This window comes from Hemiscyllium ocellatum (assembly GCF_020745735.1).
Source record: "Hemiscyllium ocellatum isolate sHemOce1 chromosome 15 unlocalized genomic scaffold, sHemOce1.pat.X.cur. SUPER_15_unloc_11, whole genome shotgun sequence".
In the NCBI taxonomy this organism is placed as follows: Eukaryota; Metazoa; Chordata; class Chondrichthyes; order Orectolobiformes; family Hemiscylliidae; genus Hemiscyllium; species Hemiscyllium ocellatum.
The window spans coordinates 427883-447165 of record NW_026867447.1 but is presented as its reverse complement, the minus strand read 5'-3'; the positions used below and the strand labels follow the sequence as shown (position 1 = coordinate 447165).

General features: G+C 46.6%; 1 pseudogene; it reads left to right on the top strand.

Annotated features, from left to right (window-relative positions):
- Positions 1–852: 852 nt before the first annotated feature.
- On the top strand, positions 853–19012 carry LOC132806122 (beta-1,3-galactosyl-O-glycosyl-glycoprotein beta-1,6-N-acetylglucosaminyltransferase-like; annotated as a pseudogene).
- Positions 19013–19283: the final 271 nt, after the last annotated feature.

Here is a 19283-nt window from a genome sequence, read left to right as displayed (position 1 = left end):
TTTGTGGGTCAATGGCTAGAGTACCAACAAAGACAAAGATTGCCAGCTGCTGGTGGCACAATCATAGAACTGGTCAGGTAACACCTGGACTCAGTTACACGTCAACTGTGCCAGTGCTTTCATTGTGGTTATCCATTTAATCATTGTGTACACACAATGTGGTTGGATGTGCATGTCGTGCATTTGTCAAATGTGGGGATGACAATTGAAAAGTTGTGAGGATCTTTTACAATACACAGAAACTGGACATGCTGGGCACAAGTAGCAGGCCATCATTTAGCACGAGGGAGCCTTTTGTCTTTCCTAAAGTGGAATGATATTCAGCATGTAAGGACAGCTGCATCTGTTGTCTGATAGTCTGGGGGAAAGAGCAGTCCAAACATTGAAACAAAGTTTAAAGATACAGCCTGCAACTTTAGTCAATACCCAAGTGTCCCAATTTGTGATTGATTATAGAACCAGCACTCACACAAATACATGAACAGAAGCACTGGTAATGCAGAGAAGACTCCACTCCAGATTAAATCTGATGTTCTTCCACCTAGTGCAGTGTGTGAAAAAGTGTCATGAACACCAATGCTGGCCGGAAGACATTTCTATACGAAAGAGGCAGGTTAGTCCAGGAGACGAACAATTGGAATTACCGTGCATGCGTAAGAGGCATGGTCGAATGATGTACACTTCTCAAGGCAGAGAGGTGATCCTGATTCAGTATTTGTGTCAACTAATAGCTATAACATCAAAAGTGGGGCAGGAAGAAAACATACCCAGCCACTTGGAACATCCAACAGGCTGCCAGAAACTGTGGGTTCTCCCTGTCCTCCCAGTGTCCAAGAAACCTCTGAGGGCAAGATGGACATGGCAGATGTCGTAGCCTTGATGCCATTACCACCAGCAGAAAAAGATGAATTCCTGCTGAGATGCTCAATGGGCAAGAGGTAGGCCGCAGTCCAGTACATGCCAGCAGTAGCTGAGCCAGACTCCGTGGAATCAAATCAGTTCCCATACACTTTACACACACACACACACATTTTACATCGGGTCTTTTGTAGCATCTCTTAGTTGAGGTGACCTGCAAATGCATCCAAGCTGTCACTGATGCCTCTTTCTCCAGATTACACTTGTTTTACATCATTCACCCATAACAAGGAGAGCCAAGCAACCTGGGCAGTGGGATTCTCTGCCATCACTTCCTTCCCCCAGCTGTAGGGTGCCATAGCCTGTACCCATATTGCTTTCAGACTGCCCTATCACAAACCTGCAGATTGGAAAGGTTTTGTCACTTCCACAATGTTTAACTTATCGATGTTTAACCATCGATGCCAGAGTTTGGAGGATTGTTTCAGACTGTCTTGGAGCTGCCATGATGTTGATGTAGAAGACAAGTCCCGAGATCCTGCCTCCTTCCAAAGACCTTGGGCCACAGAAGAAGAACTGCAGGGAATTAAATGAAAAATTCTCTAAATTTGGTTCATAACATGTTTTTCTTTTCTTGTTATTCTTTCCTGAGATGTGGCTTTTCTGGTACGGCTGCCATTTGTTTTCCATCTATTATTACCTTTGACATGAGTGTCTTACTTGACTATTTCAGATGTCAGTTAAGAGCCAACGTAATTGCCATGGTTCTGGAGTTTCACTAATAAACCTGTAATCTGAGAATCAACAATGGTTATATGGTCATCATAGGCTAGTGTTTAAATCCAGATTTTATTGAATTCATATTTCACCATCAATTGTGGTAGTATTCAACACCATGATTTCCAGAACAGTAGGTTAGTGCTCAGGATGACCACATGACAATAATGCCATAAGAAACAGGAACAGGAGTAGGTCCTTAAGCTCTTGATCCTGCTCCACCATTCAATAGGATCGTGACTGATCCAACATTCCTCACTTTCACCTTCCTATGCTTTCGTTGGAAGCCTTGATTCCCAGACTGATCAAGAATCTATCCATCTCAGCCTTAAATATACCAAGGACTCTGCCCCCACAGGGGGCACTGTGACAAGGACTTCCAAAGACTCAGAGAAGAAATTCTTCCTCATTTCAGTCTTAAACTGGCACCCCTTGATTCTGAGACCATGCTTTCTGGTCCTAGACTCCCCCATGACGAGAAACCGCCTCTCAGCATTTTCCCTGTAAAATCCCTTAATAATCCCATATTTTTCAGTTAGATCATTCTTCTAAGTTCCAGTGAGTAGAGTCCCAACCTATTTAGCATTTGCTATTTAGACAATCCCTGCTCACTGGGGATTAGCCTAGTATTCTCTCAACTGCCTCCAATGAAACTTCCCCAAACAAAGGGACCAAAACTGCCCACATTACTCGAGACTGATAGAAGTTTATAAAAGAATGATGGGTATGGATAGAGTTAATGCTAGTTGTCTTTTCCCAAGGGTGGGCATTTCAAGACTAGGGGGCACATTTTTAAACAGAGAGGAAAGAGATTTTAAAAAGATGAGGAACTTTCTTTGTGCATAGGGTGGTTTGCATGTGGAATGAACTTCCTGAGAAAAGGGAGGATGTGGGTACAATTATAAGGTTTAAAAGACATTTGGATAAGTACATGAGTGGGAAAGGCTTGGAGGGCTATGGGCCAGGAGCGGGCAGGTGGAACTAGTTTAGTTTGGGATAATATTCGGCAAGGCTTTGTTGGACCGGAGGGTCTGTTTCTGTGTTGTATGACTCTATGTGGTCTCACCAGTAAGTCTTCCCTACTCTTACACTCCAATCTCCTTGAAATAAGGGTCTATGAATGTAATCAAGATGCTAGTGCCTCCCTGAGGCAATGGCAAAATGAAGATATAACACTGCCCATGCTTCCACCAGGGCCATAGTTGAACAATCATAACTCAACCACTTCAAGATGAGTTGGAAGCTCCAGTGGGGCATTGTAGTAAAGATCAGAAATGGGGCACTATGCCTTTCTCAAGTGCAGTTGACAAACAGGGTGTGGACTGTCAGCAGAGGAAATAGGGGACCAGCAGTAATCTTCTGAGAGTGAAGATAAAGACAAGGACATTTAACAGGGTGAACATAGATGAGAGCAGACATACCTACATTAGAGGGTAATGCACTGTCAAAGACAAGAAAACAGAAAGAACTGAATTGCAACACGTGTCTAGGATGAATAAACTGGGTTTAGACTTCCTCATGTATAATTGTTTTTGGTTATATGGTAGCAACCATGGTTCGGGCAAAATATATGTTGACCAAGTTATTTTTGTAATCATCATCCAACATTCCTGTTGTTGAGTAAATGTGTTTTTAATCATATTAATGTATGCTTGGTGAAGGTAAAGGTAAAGTCCACATAGTCTGAGTAGATCGTGGGTTGTTCTCATCACAGAGAGATGTGTATGCTCAGTTTGTACTGTCTAGTATCTCCACATCATAGACCCTTCAAACTGTTGAGGAGATGGCAGCAGTCAGTGAAAAAGGGACACGAACAGAGCTTGCTGCTAAAGTTCGGTGGTTTTATAGCCTGTAGTCAAAATATGTAATTCAGTGTAATGTCATCTCTCACAATAGGAAGTTAAGAGCATTCCTGAGGCATTTTATAAGAATGATCCCAGGAATGAAAGGCTTGTCACTTGTGGAGCGGTTGAGGACTCTGTGTCTGGACGCAATGGAGTTCAGAAGAGTGAGGGAGATCTGATTGAAACTTACAGAATACTGAGACCTCGTGGTAGACTGGATATGGAAAGGTGTTTCCACAAGCAGGAGAGATGAGAACCAGAGGACATAGCCTCAGAATGAAAAGGTGATGTTTTAAAGCTGAGAGAAGCTACAGACCAGTAAGCCTGACATTGGTGGCAGGCAAGTTGTTAGAGGGAATCCTGACGGACAGGATTTACATGTATTTGGAAAGGTGAGGACTGAGTAGGAATAGTCAACATGGCTTTGTGTGTGGGAAATCATGTCTCACTAACTTGACTGTGTTGGTTCAGAGAAGTAACAAAGAGGATTGATGAGGGCAGAGCGGTAGACGCATTCCATGTGGACTTCAGTGTGGCGTTCGACAAGGATCCCCATGGTATACTGGTTAGTAAGATTAGATCTCATGGAGCACAAGCAGAACTAGCCACTTGGATGCAGAACTGACTTTTAAGGTAAAAGACAGAGGGCGGTGGCGGAGAGTTGCTTTTCAGACTCGAGGCCTGTGACAGTGGTGTGCCACAAGGATCGGTGCTGGGTGCACTGCTTTTCATCATTTATATAATGATTTGGATGTGAACATAGGGGATACAGTTAGTAAGTTTACAGATGACACCAAAACTGGAGGTGCAGTGGATGGCAAAGAAGGTTATCTCAGAGTACAACAGGATCTTGATGAGATGGGCCAATGGGCTGAGGAGTGGTGCATGTATGGAATGAGCTGCCAGAGGAAGTGGTGGAGGCTGGTAGAATTATAGCATTCAAAGGGCATTTGGATTGGTATATGACGAGGAAAGGTGCAGAGGGATATGGGTCAAGTGAGGGCAATTGAGTCAAGATGAGGTTAGGAGAACTGGTCAGCACAGATGAGTTGGATTGATGGGACTGTTTCTGCATTGTACATCTCTATGACTCTGTAACCCCCTCCACCCAGTACATTCCTCCCTATCTCTGTAACTTCATCCAGCCCTGACACCTTCCCTATTTCCAGAACCTCCTCCACCCCCTACACCCCACCCTATCTCTGAAACCTCCTCCAGTCCCAATAACCCTCTCTTAGCTGTAACATCAATGTTCATTCTCACTCCATGATGTCAGCCCTCCTACGATCCCAGCCTCTTGACCATCCCCTAATTCCATCACTCCACCGGCCTTCAGCTGCTTGGGCCCTCCATGTTATCATCTCATAAGACTTTGAGCAGTTTGCATTTCCCTTCTCTGATGAATCCTGTCCATTTTTTCCTGGAAACAATGTTATACCTGTTGTGGATTTACTAGAGTAATTCAGGAAGGGTCCCTCAACAGCACCTTGTAATCCCAATATCAATTTCACCTTGAAGACAAGGCCAGCAATATGATGCAACACTACTCCTTCTGCAGTTACTCTCCACTTCACCCTTAATCCCAACTTTGAAATTAATCATCCTTCCTTCAGTTTTTCTGGGACAGAATCCTGGGACTCTCTCCCATGTGACTTTGCATTTGTGGTTAGGGTTCTTAAAACACAGTGGGGTTAAAGAGGAGAGTTCCTTATCATTTATGCCGGAGAGATTAGGGGGATGGGTAACAAGGCTGTCCCAGTCAGTGATGCCCACTTCATGTAAATCCACAAACAAGTCTGTCATTGTGATGTTGCCATGGGAATTCACATCACATTCCTATTCTGAGGGATACACAGGAACAGTAGGAAATGAGACTTGGTCGAATCAGTCAAAGAGCCAAGATGTTTCCCATCAGTGTCCCAGCGAGATGTGGACAGTTACAAGGGGAGTCAGGGTGAAACAATACCTGCTGGAGTGTGATGACCTTCATTGTTCAGCTCTCTGAATATTGGAGTTGGGATGGCGTGCTGAGGTTGGTCAGGAAGTTGGTAAGGCCAGTTCTGGAAGACTGCGTCCTGTTCTGCTTACGCTGCTGTAGGAAGGATATTATTAAATTGGAGATGGTTCAGAAAAGATTTACCAGGACGTTGCCAAGAGTGCAGGGTTTGAGATATATAAAAATAGACTGGAGAGGCTGGGGACATTTTACAAAGAACATTACAGCACAGGAACAGGCTCTTCAACACTCCAAGCCTGCACTGACACATTTTGCCTTCCATATTAAAACTGTCTTCACTTACAGGATCCGTATTCCCCTGTTCCCTTCCTATTCATGCCTGCTGCTGGATGCTTCTTGAAAATTACAATTGTATCTGCTTCCATTGTCTGTTCTGGCAGCGTGTTCCATGAACTCGCCACCCTTTCCATGATAAACATGCTTCACTTATCTCTTTTAAACATCCCCCTGACCCCTGCACCTTGAACCTGTGCCCCCGATTAACTGACTCTTCCACCCAGAGAAAAGGCCTCATACTTTCCACCCTATCCATGCCATTCACAATCTTATAAACTTCTATAAGGTCACCCCTCAACCTCCTGCATTCTAGTGAAAACAAACCCAGTCTATCCAATCTTTGTTCACAGGTAAAATCCCCCATTCCAGGCAACGTCCTGGTAAACATTTTCTGTCCCCTCTCTAAAGGATCCATATCAGAACTGTACGTGTTTTTCACTGCAGCATAGGAAATTGAGGGGTGACCTTGTTGAGGTTTATAAAATCATGACAGTGATTGATAAGGTGAATGAGAAGGGTCTTTTCCCTAGTGTGAGGGAGTTCAGACTCAGGGCCATATTTGTAAGGTCAGAGGAAAAAGATTTAAAGATTGAGGAGCAACTCTTTTCCCCAGAGTGGTTTGTGATGGAATGACCTTCCAGATGAAGTAATGTATGTGAGCACAGTTACAATGTTTAAAAGATGCCAGCTCTTGATGCCAGTCGTTTTTTTTCTCCATTCTGTGCTACTGAATGTCCAAATTTCTGTGACATGCATTTCCAGAGGACTAACATGGCAAGGGAGTACATGTTAAATAGGAGGACCCTGGCAAGCACAGAAGATTAGACGGATCCTGGTTTGTGTGTCCAGCCATCCGTGAAGGCAGTAGGATAGGCAGGTAAGGGAATTAAGAAGGATCAAAGCCACTGAATACATGAGCAGGGAGGTGTCATGTTGGAGTTTTACAGGATTTTGATGAGACCACAGCTGGAGTACTGTGTGCAGTTCTGGTCAGCGCATTATAGGAAGGATGTGATTGTACTGGGGGGGGGCAAAGGAGATCCACCAGGATGTTGCATTAGATTGAGCATTGCCTAAACCTGCAGGACTGTTCTGCTGTCTGCGTGTGTGTGTGGCTATGGTAACCCACCCAGCCTGCACATCCCTGGACATTATGGGCAATTCAGCATGGCCAATCCACCTAACTTGAACATCTTTGAAATCAGAGCACCCGAAGGGTACCCAAGCAGACAACATGCAAAACTACACACAGCCACCCAAGGCTAGAATCAAACTCTGGTCCCTGGCACTATGCTCTATCAATGCTAACCTCTGAGCCACTCTCAGCCAGGGGAATTGTTTTTTTGGATTCATATCAACTTGCTGTGCTCAGATTCACAGCTTTATTATGAATGGTCAAATCACCATCATTCCAATTTCGCATGAGAGAGAGAGAGAGAGAGAGAGAGATAGTGGTGAAGTTTGATTTACTATTGTCATTTTTTTTCAAATAAATTTATGGGATGGGGGCATCGTTGGCTAGGCCAGTATTTATTGGCCATCCCTAATTGCCCAGAGGGCAGTTAAGAGTCACAGGACAAACAGGTAACCACCTTCCAGTCTCCTGACCCTCTCTTCATCCAAGGGATACCCCTCCCACATTGTTGTGGGCTCAATGGCAGGTTCCTTCCTGAAAGAGCATCTCAGTCCAGGCTGGGGGGTGGTTTATTGGGCTTGGCTGGCTCTGTGTTCTCTCTGGTGGTAGGTTCTCCGATCCAGACTGCTCACCATCGCGATCCTCTCGTTTACTTCACCCGGGCAACACCGGTCCAGGAATGGCCGGAGAGAAGCGGAGACCGGGGAAGGAAATGCCTGTAGCCAAGCAAGCAGGCAACGAGAGGAGCCTGGACTCCGACAGAGAAACAACGGAACATTGGCTGGGTTTCATCCGGAGGAGGGCAGGAGGAGTTACCGAGAGAGAGTTACAGAGGGAGAGGGAGAAGTTACAGAGAGAGGCAGAGAGGAGTTACCCAGAGAAAGACAGAGTTATCGAGAGAGGGAGGAGAGGAGTTACTGAGGGAGAGGGATGAGTTAGTGGAGGAGAGGGATTACAAAGGGAGAGGGGTTATAGAGGGGGAGGGGTTACAAAGAGGTAACGGAAAGAGGGAGAGGTGTTAAAGTGGGAGAGGAATTCCAGAGGGAGAGCAGTTCTGGGGGGAGAGGGAGTGAAAGTCGGAGCCATTCGTTGAATCTTGGGGAAAAGGGAAGACAAGAGTCTCACAAGGAGAGAGGACTGGCTGGGGCGACCTCTCCAGCAAATTGCAATCACTCCTTCCCCAAGGCCTGGTGGAGGCAATGCTGCCCAGCACAGAAGGCATCCATTCTGCATTTACCTATTGCCTATAGGCTGGGGACACTGCCCTCTGGAAAGTGCCATGCCCAAGCTGAGCCAGCATTGTGCCCACTGTTCATGCCTCAGATCAGTGCTGTGTGTGTTCAGGGTGGTCTTGTTGTGCCAATGGCTGCTGTTCCAAAGAGGAGGGGGCAGGCTGACTCTCAGGCTGGTGAAACCAGGCGCCAGTCCAATGCAGGAACACCTCCTGCTGGTCGAGGAGAACTCCACCTGTTGGCACATCATCCAGAGGGACAGGCAGGAGTTGGAAAGGGCCCTCCTCAACTCTATTACTGTCTCCCTCAAGCACCAAGCCTGAACATGACCCGAAATTGCAGATCGTTTGTGAGGGCCCGCAAGTATATCACTGTTCCCCGAGCCCTGAGGAGGAACACTTCCCCTTGGCTTACTCCATGGTCATCCACCAGAGCATTGAGATGTTCAAGAGGCTTCTACGGAGCAGTTACGCCCCACAGAATGTCTACTGTATCCATGTGGACAGCAAATCCCCCAGTCCATTTCATGCGGCCGTTCAGGCCATCGCTTCGTGTTTCCACAATGTCTTTGTCGCAGCCAAGCTGGAGTGGGTCCCCTATGCTGGCTGGAGCAGAGTTCAGGCGGATCTCAACTGCATGAAGGAGCTGCTGGAGAGCCCTGTCCCCTGGAGGTACTTCATCAATGTATGTGGCCAAGACGTCCCCCTGAAGACCAACTGGGAGATAGTCCGCAGCCTCAGAGCTCTGAACGGCTCCAATGTGATTGAGTCAGATCCTGCGCCAGGGTTCAAAAAGGTAACCGCCTTCCTGTCTGCTGGGCCTCTCTTCATCCAAGTGTTTTCCATCCTCCCTCTCTCCATCATTTCTCTCTCCCCTCCAGTCCTTCACTCCTGTCTGTACAAAGAGAGACAGGGTTGTTAAAACTGTTCAGTTGCATGGAGGGAGGTTCAGAATGTACAAAGGAATATAGAAGAGTTGGAGAGTGGAGCTGCAAACAGAGCAGAAGGGCAATTGACGTTTCAGGCCCCTATGCGCCTTCTGGCTCTTGACTGCTTTGAGACACCTTCCGACCACCTCTAGGACAGCCCATCCAGATTACCCTTTCTCAGGACGACAGCGCTCAGAATGGCCTACCCACCTACTGGCTCTAGGGGCAACTGGCATCAAGGTGGCCTACCCACCCTCTGGTTCTTGGGGTGACAGCTTTCAGGACGATCCATGAACGTCCCAGCTCACAGTAAAGCTTGCCAGACCCAAGGACACACATGACACACAAGACAGGTTTACCCACCATCTAGCTCTCGGGGAGACTGTCATCAGGGTGGTCTACCCGCCTACCCGGGACAGCCTACCAACCTTCAGGTTCACAGGATGGCCTACCTGCCCTCCAGCTCTCGAGGTGACAGCTTTCAGGATGACCCATGAGCCTCCCAGCTCACAGTAAGATCTTCCAGACGCAGGGACATGCAAGACAGTGCAGGTGATAAGCCCAACAAACCATATGACAGTTAATTACCAACAAACAGAGTCCTTTCTAGTCCAGAGTCCATTAGTACAGGCATTTCTCTTCAAAATGTAGAGTCCATTTCCAGGCCTGAGGGGTGGAGAAAGTGCCATACAAGGCCTTGAAGAGACCACATCAGAATCAGTCTGTACATTTTTCTCTCATTTAAAACATAAAATAATTATATTGACAGCAAGTTTCACCTGCCTTTTTCATGGGATGAAGGCTTTATCTTATGAAGGAAGGTTGAACAAATTGGCCTTAACACATTTAAGTTTGAAAATCTGAGAAATCTTTTTGAAATGTATAAATTTCTCTGAGGGAACATAAGGTGGTTGATGGGACATTGCTTTCTCTTGTAGGTTTGACAAGATGTTTTGTAGAATAAGATATTGTCAGACTCCTACAGCACTGAAATATACCCTTTCATCCAACTCATCCATGTCAACCAGGTATCCTAATTGAAACTAGTCCCTCTACACTTGTCCAATTTATGTTGTCTGTGAAATCTTGTAATTGTACCCACTACAACAATTCATTTTGGCAACTTGCTCCGTATTTGCACTACCCTCAGGTCTCACCTTAATCCTATGCCCTCTGAGTTTGGACTCCCCCATCCTGGGGCTATTCACTTTTATTGATTTCCCACACAATTTTATAAACATCCAATACTCCAGTGAGAAAAGTCCTAGCCTATCTAGCCTCTCCTTATAACTAAAACCCTGCAGTCCTGGCAACATCTTTGTAAATTTATTCTGCATCCTTTGTAGTTTAACAACATCCTTCCAATAGCAGGGCGATCACAAATTTACTCAGTACTCCAAAAGTGACCTCACCAAATGCCTTGCAGAATTATTTTCCCCTGAGAGGGCTGTGGCACTGTGTAAATCTCTTCTGTACAAAGTTGCGAAGGCTGAGTTGATGAAGTTGTGAAAGGGTGAGCAAGCTGACCGTTTTTTAAAAAAAGATAAGGACCCCGGGGCAACCGATAGAAATGTGGTATTGAAATTGTAGCCAGATGAGCAGTGATCTTCTTGAATGGTGGAGCAGACTTGAAGGGACGAATGGCTGACTTTTGCTATGACGTTGGTGGAGACAGGTTATGCCTTAGTTCAAGTAAAGAGTAGGGAGTTTTCTGACCACTCAGCTGAGGAAAGGGCTTTGGTGTCCCTCCTGATAACATGAACCTTGAAGTTAATCTCCCTCTGCACCAGTCACAGAATTAAAGAATTCTTGCGGAAGGATGCCATTCAGCCAATCGTGTCTGTAATTATTCCACATCTAGTACCAATCTCCTGCATTTCCACACACAACTCTGGCAACATTGTTGTAAATCTTTTCTGAACCTTTTCAAGTTTCACAACATCCTTCCCATAGCAGGGAGACTAGAATTCCATGCTGTATTCTAGCAGTTGCCAAATCCAATGTCTTGTTCAGCCACAGCATGACCTCCCAACCCCTACACACAATGCACTGACCAAGAATGGCAAGCGTAGCAAACACCTTCTTCAATACGCTGTCTATCTGCGACTCCCTTTTCAAGAAACTATGAAACTGCATTCCAAGACCTCTTGTTTCATCATCACTCCCCAGACTTCACCATGAAGTGTATTATTCCTGCCCTGATTTGCCTTTCCAAAATGGAACACCTCACATTTATCGACATTAAACTCCATCTGGCATTCCTCAGCCTATTAGCCCATCTGATCAAGACCCCGTTGTACTCTGAGGTTGACTTGAAATATTACTCTGGATGTAGGTTTGCTGGAAGGTTCATTTTAGATGTTTCGTCGCCATACTAGGCAACATCTTCAGTGAACCTTCCAACTCAGCAAACAAACCTACATCGAGAATCTCAACCTGAACTACAAATTATCTCAAACTTTGTTGATATATTACTGTCATGTATCTCAAGTTACAGTAAAAAATGTTGTCTTATGTGCTTTACAGACAGATATTGATAGGTTAAGTTGGCAAAAATGTTGGCAAATGGAGTGCAATGTTGGGAAAATGTGAAGTTGTTCATTTGGAAGGGAAATCAAAAGAATAGAATATTATTTAAATGGAGAAAGCTTCAGAAAGCTGCAACACAAAGGGATTTGGGGGAACTAGTGAATGAAACATGGAAAGCTTGCACACGGGGGGCAGCAGGTAATTGGGAAGACTAATGGAATATTGGATGAAAACAAATTTCTGGAGAGGCTCAGCAGGTTGGGTAGCATTCGTGGAGAGAAAACAGAGTCAATGTTTTGAGTCTGGTGATCTTTCTTCAGAACTGAAGTGGAATGTTTGCCCTTATTTGAAAGGGGTTGGAGTATAAAAGTCAGGAAATCTTACTACAACTGTGCAAGGTGCTTGTGAGAGCACATCCGGAGTACTGTCAGCACTTCTGGTCACCTTATTTAAGAAAACATGTTGTTTCATGGGAGGAAGTTAAGAAAATGTTCAGTGGGATGGCCCCCATTATGGAGGGATTGTCTTAAAAACAAAAGGCTAAACAGGATTCTACTCACTGGAGTTTAGAAGAACGAGAGGTGACCTCATTGAAATGGACAGGATTAAGAGGCTTGACAGGACAAATGCTGAAAGGATGTTTCTCCTCATGGGAGTGTCCAGGACCAGGGGGTGTATTGTCTCAGAATAAAGGGGCACCAGTTTAAGACTGAGATGAGGTGGAATTTCCTCTCTCAGAAGTCTGTGAATCTTTGGAATTCCTTGCCACAGAGAGCTGTCCTTGTATATATTTAAGGCTCAGATGGATAGATTCTTGGTCAGTGGGGAATTACGGGTTACGGGGATAGGGCAAGAACATGGTTGTGAGGAATGTTGAATCAGCCATGATCCTAGTGAAGCTGGCTTGAGGGACCAAATGGCCGACTCCTGTCCCGACTTGTTAATGGTCTTACATTTACTGATGAAACTGTTCAAAGATGTTATCGCACAACTCTGGAGCAGAAGCGACTTGAACCTGGGTCTCCGAGGCTCACACCGCATGGATCCTAGTTTACTTTATATCATGCACTTGACATTGATGCTGGTAGTTATGGCTGCAATTCGCACCAACCTGCCTTAGATCAAATTAATGAAGCGAAGCCACTGCAGGTTTACAAAAGGGAAGTCTCCAACCTCGCATCATGCATTGATGAAGCAGCTGAGAATTTGAATGCAGAGAATGTTGTCTGAACTGGATTCAATGAAATGTTTCACTAGGCACTAGATAAAAATTGCTGGACAACAAAATTGACAACACAAGCCCTGATTCATGGATCTTGTTTTAGACGAGAGGTTGGTCGGTTGGTAGGTGGGAATGATCCACACAGCTGGGACATATAAACATCAAGACCCGGAGCAGGAGAAGATGATTTGGCCCTACATGACACCCACCATACTGTATGATCATGGCTGATCCTCTATCTCAATGCATCTATCTCCTCTACCACTTTCTCCCCATGCCTTTGATGCTTTTGAAACCTAAATATTTGTGAATCGCATTCTTGGATATATTGGATATATTCAATGACACAGCTTTCTGTGGTACAGAATTCCATAACTTCACTATCCTGTAAGTTAAGAAATGTTTCCGCATCTCAGCCCTAAATAGACGACTGCTTTTATTCAATATGTCAGTGATATCAATCTTGGAGTATGTGGCAAATGCCCATATTCGGGGCAATGATAAACCTGGAGGATTGGCAAATGGTGAGGATGATGTAAATTGTCCAGAGTCATCACAATGAACAGACAGCATCCAGTCAGAGGTGAATACAGAAGAGTGTAAGGTGATATGTTTTGGGAGAAGGATGTGGAGAGGTAATAGAAATGTAATGGCACAATCGTAAAGAGTGCACAGGGTTAGAGGGATCTGGCAATAAACATTCATCAACATTAGAAGGTGGAGGAGGCCGTAAGAGGGTAGAAAAGCAGAAGTCTTCATAAATAGAGGCATTGATGCCAATAAATGGTTGAGTTATGCTGCATGTCGAATTGATTTAGCCCCAGTTGGATTGTTGTGGTCATTTCCAGTGACTTTAAAACGATGTGAGGGCCCTCAGGACAGGGAGAAGAGGAGATTTCGCAGAATGGTGCCAGGGTTTAAGTTGGATGGCTCAGTTGGAAAGGTCAACGATGCTCCCATTGGAACAAAGGAGATTGGGGTGAGGTTTATTCAATGGGTATAGGGTGAGCACTCGGTAATGAAGTCAAGGAAATATACTTGACTGCTCACCGATTGTACAAATGCAATGGAATGCAGATGTAAGATTTTGGGTTAGAGGCATGGTGAGGATAACTGAGGAATTGAAACGCAAATGAAACCTAAACTACATTTGTATGAGATGATGGCCAGTTCCGATGTAAGTTGGATTTTAAAAAAGAGTTCCTTGTATGTATGCTCCCATACATACAAGGAACAAGAGTAGGCCATTGGCCCTTTTGATCCTGTTCCACCATCCACATTCCTGCATACCATCGATAATCTATCCTCCCCTTGGTAACCAAGGATCCATATCTCCCATGCATGATGCCACAAGGACCGAGGATAAAAGATATCTTTTGACACAATGTGAATAAAGTGTCTTGTGTCTTGCGGAAGGGGTGGCATGTTGTCTCAGTGGTTAGCACTGTTGCCTCACAGTGCCAGGGACCTGGGTTCGATTCCAGCCTTGGGCGCCTGTCTGTGTTGAGTTTGCACATTCTCCCCATGTATGCATGGCTTTCCACCGGGTGCTCTGGTTTCCTGCCACAATCCACAAAGATGTGCAGGCCAGGTAGATTTGTCATGCTAAATTGTCCATCGTGTTTGGGTGCATTAATCAGGGGTAAATATCAGGTCGGGTAATGGGTGTGGATGGTTTGCTATTCAGAAGATTGGTGTGGACTTGTTGGGCCAAATGGCCTGTTTCCATTTTTGTTTTCTTCTTTAACCCCGCATTACCGCCTAACAGCGGTAGTGCTTATTTTTTTCCCCAGCACCCATGGTGTGTGTGTGCAGGTGTGAGACACAGTGAAAGACACAAAGTGCACAAATCTTTATTTAAATTTCCACCACCAGGAAGAAAGGAAACACCCGTGTGGCCTGTGACAAGCAGTGCCCTTCACATCAAAGGGCAATGCTGTGTGATCAAAACAGTGGAGGGGAGGGCAGGGACTAAATCAAAATAAAGGTGGAGGGGGAGATGATGCACTCCACTCCCTGCGGTGCCCACCTCTCCCTGAACAACTCCAGGGTGTTGGTGGACACCGCGTGCTCCTTCCCCAAGGACACCCGGGCTCTACCGTAACCGCAGAAGAGGGGCAGGCAGTCGGCCCTAACGACCCCCTCCACGGCCCGCTGCCTGGACCTGTTTATGGCCAGTTTGGCCAGGCCCAGGAGCCGACCCATGAGGAGGTCTTCAGACCTGCCCTCCCTCCTCCGTACCGGGTGCCCGAAGATCAGGAGCGTGGGACTGAAGTGCAACCAAAAGCAGAGGAGGAGGTTTTTGAGGAAACCAAAGAGGGAGTGCGAATGCCCACACCCAATATACACATGGTCCACGGACTGCACAGCACCATAGAACAAGCAGTTGGGCTGGGAGTCCGTGAACCGCTGCATGCAGCACCCTCCACCCCAGATCCCCGAGAGAAAGGGGGAGGACTCCCACATAGAGAGCCCTCCACTGGGGATCCCCACCGCCCGGTGGCAAATGGACACGTCAAGGCGTGTCCAGACGGTGGATGAGGGAGAAGAGGTGGACGGTGTGCAGCAGCAGTCTAAACAGGGCCTGCCTTTTTACGTCCTTGAAAGGAACAAAATTAAAATTCCGGAGGCGGCTCAGGTTGTGGGGCACAGGCTCCTGCAGGAAGTACGGGACCTTGGGGCCAATGTGAAATTCTGTCCGGGCTGGGGTGAGTGTGGATGGGATCCCACCACACACCTCAGCGTCCTCCAACTCGAGCACTACGTCGGGTCCGAGCACTGCCGTTTTAAGGCGTCGGCTGGCGGTGGTCACGTACCGGACGTCTACCGCTGCCCTGCTCGCTATGTCTTGCAGCAACGTCCAGCCCAGGCCCCCGGCACCCAGCATGTCCCCGACCCTGTTCGCCCTCACCGCCATGGCCTTCCCCTCCAATAGCCACTCGAACCTGCGAGCACGGAGGTGCGGATTCCTGAGCAACGGCTCCCTGACGACAGCCGCTACTCCTGCAGGAGGGTAGACGCGGTGCGATTCGACCATGTTCCAGACAGTGATCAGGTCCTGGTAAAAGACAGGCAGCACCTTGAGGGCGACCTCCAAACCGTCACGGTTGACGAACAGGAGCTGCATATCGTAGTTGAGGTTACGCACATGGCTGAAAAAAGTTGATAGGGCAGACATTTGAATGAGTCGTCACCGTCACAAGGACGTGCAATCTGTCCGAGGTTATCTAGAGTCACCAAAGCTGCCGGGCAAGCCCGGATTGGTTTTGGTCTGATAAATACACGCATCCCCGCATGGGTCAGCGCTCGTTTGCATGTATTAGCTCTAGAATTACCACAGTTATCCAAGTAACAGTTGGAGCGATCAAAGGAACCATAACTGATTTAATGAGCCATTCGCAGTTTCACTGTACCGTCCTTGAGTACTTAGACATGCATGGCTTAATCTTTGAGACAAGCATATGCTACTGGCAGGATCAACCAGGTAAATGGCCTGTTTCCATGCTGTAGAGAACATATTGTGTGGTGTCCTGCACACTGAGGGAGGAGCTTTGGCTTCAAGTCCTACTCCAGGAGCTGAAGGTGTCTTCATTGCTATTGTGAGACACTCAAGGGTATGGGCCAAGTGCTGCAAAATGGGATGAGAATAGCTCAGAGCTTGTCTTTTTGACCAGTGCAGACACAATGGGCTGAAGTGCAACTTATTATTTTGGTGCTCTAAACCTCAATAACCAGAGAGCATGGAGTCATAGCATCATACAGTATGGAACCGACCCTTCAGTTCAACCTGTCTGCACTGACCAGTCATCCCAATCTGACCTAGTCCCATTTGCCAGCCTTTGGCACATATCTCTCTAACCTATTCCTATTCATGTCCACATCTAGATGCCTTTTAAATATTGTCATTGTACCAGCCGCCTCCACCACCTCTTGGTAGCTCATTCCAGGCACACATCATCCGCTGCGTGAAAAAGTAACCTCTCAGGTCTTTCCCCTCTCACCTTAAACCTATGCTTCTAGTTTTGGACTCCCCCACCCTTGGGAAAAGACCTTTGTCTATACAGCCGACATGGAAGGAATCAAAATGGGGCAAGAACAGAAAAGGAGGTCAGCTAAACAATTCTGAGCAGCAACAGAAAAGTGTAGCCAAGCACGTATGCAAGCTAGTGAGCTTACTGAAACTGGCTCCAGCTAAGTGAGAAGGCAGGAAGACCGAAACAACACTCAACAGGTTATGTAGAAGTTTAAGGTCAATGATCTAATGCTAATCATCATGTACCTAGATCAGGATCTGATTGATCAGTTGCGTTGCTAAGGCTTGAAATCAAAATGTAATGCATGAAAAGGGAACGCTGATTTGTGTGTAAAAGTGTGATTGCAACTGCCTGTTTCAGACTCTCCAGGCAAGAGTGGGCTTTGACCCGGCTGGTTGAGTCTTCTTGCATGTATGTGGTAAAGGAAGCTGTGTGAGGTGTACTATCATCCGGCTGATCATTTCAACATCTATCCATGCCCCTCCTGATTTTATGAACTTCTGTAAGGATACCCCTCAGTAACCGACACTCCAGGGAAAATAGCCCCAGCCTATTCGACCTCTTACTGGAGCTCAACCGCTCCAATCTCGGCAACGTCCTGGTAAATCTTTTCTGCACCCTCTCAAGTTTAACAACATCCTTTCTTTCGAAGGGCAACCAGAATTGTATGCAGTATTTTAAAAGTGGCCTCACCAATGTCCTCTACAGACAGTAGATCACACTTGGTAATGGCAAAGGCATATCAGAGATAGTCAAAGATACTCCTACTTATAGACAATAGGTGCTGGAGTAGGCCATTCGGCCCTTCGAGCCAGCACCACCATTCATTATAATCATGGCTGATCATCCACAATCAGTATCCTGTTCCTGCCTTATCCCCATAACCCTTGATTCCACTATCTTTCAGAGCTCTATTCATCTCTGTTACAGTTGCAACATTACATCCCAACTCCTATACTTAATGCACTGACCAATGAAGGTAAAGGTATCAAACACATACTTCACCACCCTGTCTATTTGCAATGCAACTTTCAAAGAACTATATCCCTGCACACCATGTCCTTCTCTCTAAGGCAAAAGCACTGTGTTCAAGTCCCACTCCAGGAGTTGATGACCACAGGAAAGTGTCTCCATTGCACTGGTGAGACATGAAAGGCGATGTTCCCAGTGCTGGAAAATGAGACTGGAGTAGCAAGGAGCCTGTTTTGCCAGCGCAGACACGATGGGCTGAAGGATCTATTTTTCTGGTGCTCTCAACCTTTATGACCAGAGGGCACAGCTTGAAGTGTATTTTTGGAGCCAGATCCACTGGGAGAGTTTGAGGATGAGTTTTATGTTGGCTCAGCGAATGAGCATTGGGAGATGGTTTGGGAGGCAGGGATATGGGGAAATAGGCAGGTGACTGGCACTAGGCAATATGAGTGCGAAAGGCCTGAGGGGCTGAATGGCCTTGTTCTCCACTGTAAGGTGAGTAACTGAGAGAAGGAGTGTGCATGGATCTTGCTGGAGCTGGAGGCAAGGAGAGTGCAGAGGAATTGGGGAGGGAAAAATCCATAGGCGAAGTTGAAAAGCTATCATTTCTACTTTCTCGTTTTCTCACTCTCTCTTGCGCTTGTCTTTTAGAAACGTTGGCAATACCACCACGATACCCTCGACCAAGTCGTCTTGACGGCGCAACTGAAATACCAGCCGAACATCAGCACCTCCATTTTGGTGGGCAGTGCCTACTTCATGGCCACCAGAGAGTTTGTCGGCCATGTGTTTGCCAGTGCTGAGATCCAGGCCTTCCTCAAGTGGTCGGAGGACACCTACAGCCCGGATGAGCATGTGTGGGATACCCTGCACAGAATGCCCAATGTACCCGGCTCAATCCCGTACACCAAAGGGGCCACCAGAACACTTGGCCGGGCAGTAAAGTGGTCCTTTGAGGCTGGTGATGTTGCGAGGGGTGCGCTGTACCCTCCCTGCACGGGAAGGTATCGCCACTTGGTTTGTGTGTATGGGGCAGGAGATCTACAGTGGGTGGTCCATCAGAGATATTTCCTTGCAAATAAGTTTGACCCCAACATGGACAACACGGCAGTACAGTGCATGGAGAAATATCTCCGAAACAGGACACTTGGTAAAACGTGGGCTGGGTTGGAGGTTGGGACAGAGTAAACCTCGGTGATGGTGGTAGGCGCGGTGGGTGAGACATCGGAAACACTGAGAGACTGAGCACTGAGAGACTGTATACTATACCCCTGGCTGTTGTGGAGGCCAGGCACTGTGAAACTGCATGCTGCAACATTGCCACTGTAGCACTAGGCAGTGTGAGGCTGGGCACTATAGTGTTGGGCACTGTGGAGATTGGATACCTTAATACTATCCACTGTAACACTGGGCACTGTGAGACTTAGCACTGTAACATTAGTTACTGTGAAAGTCAAAA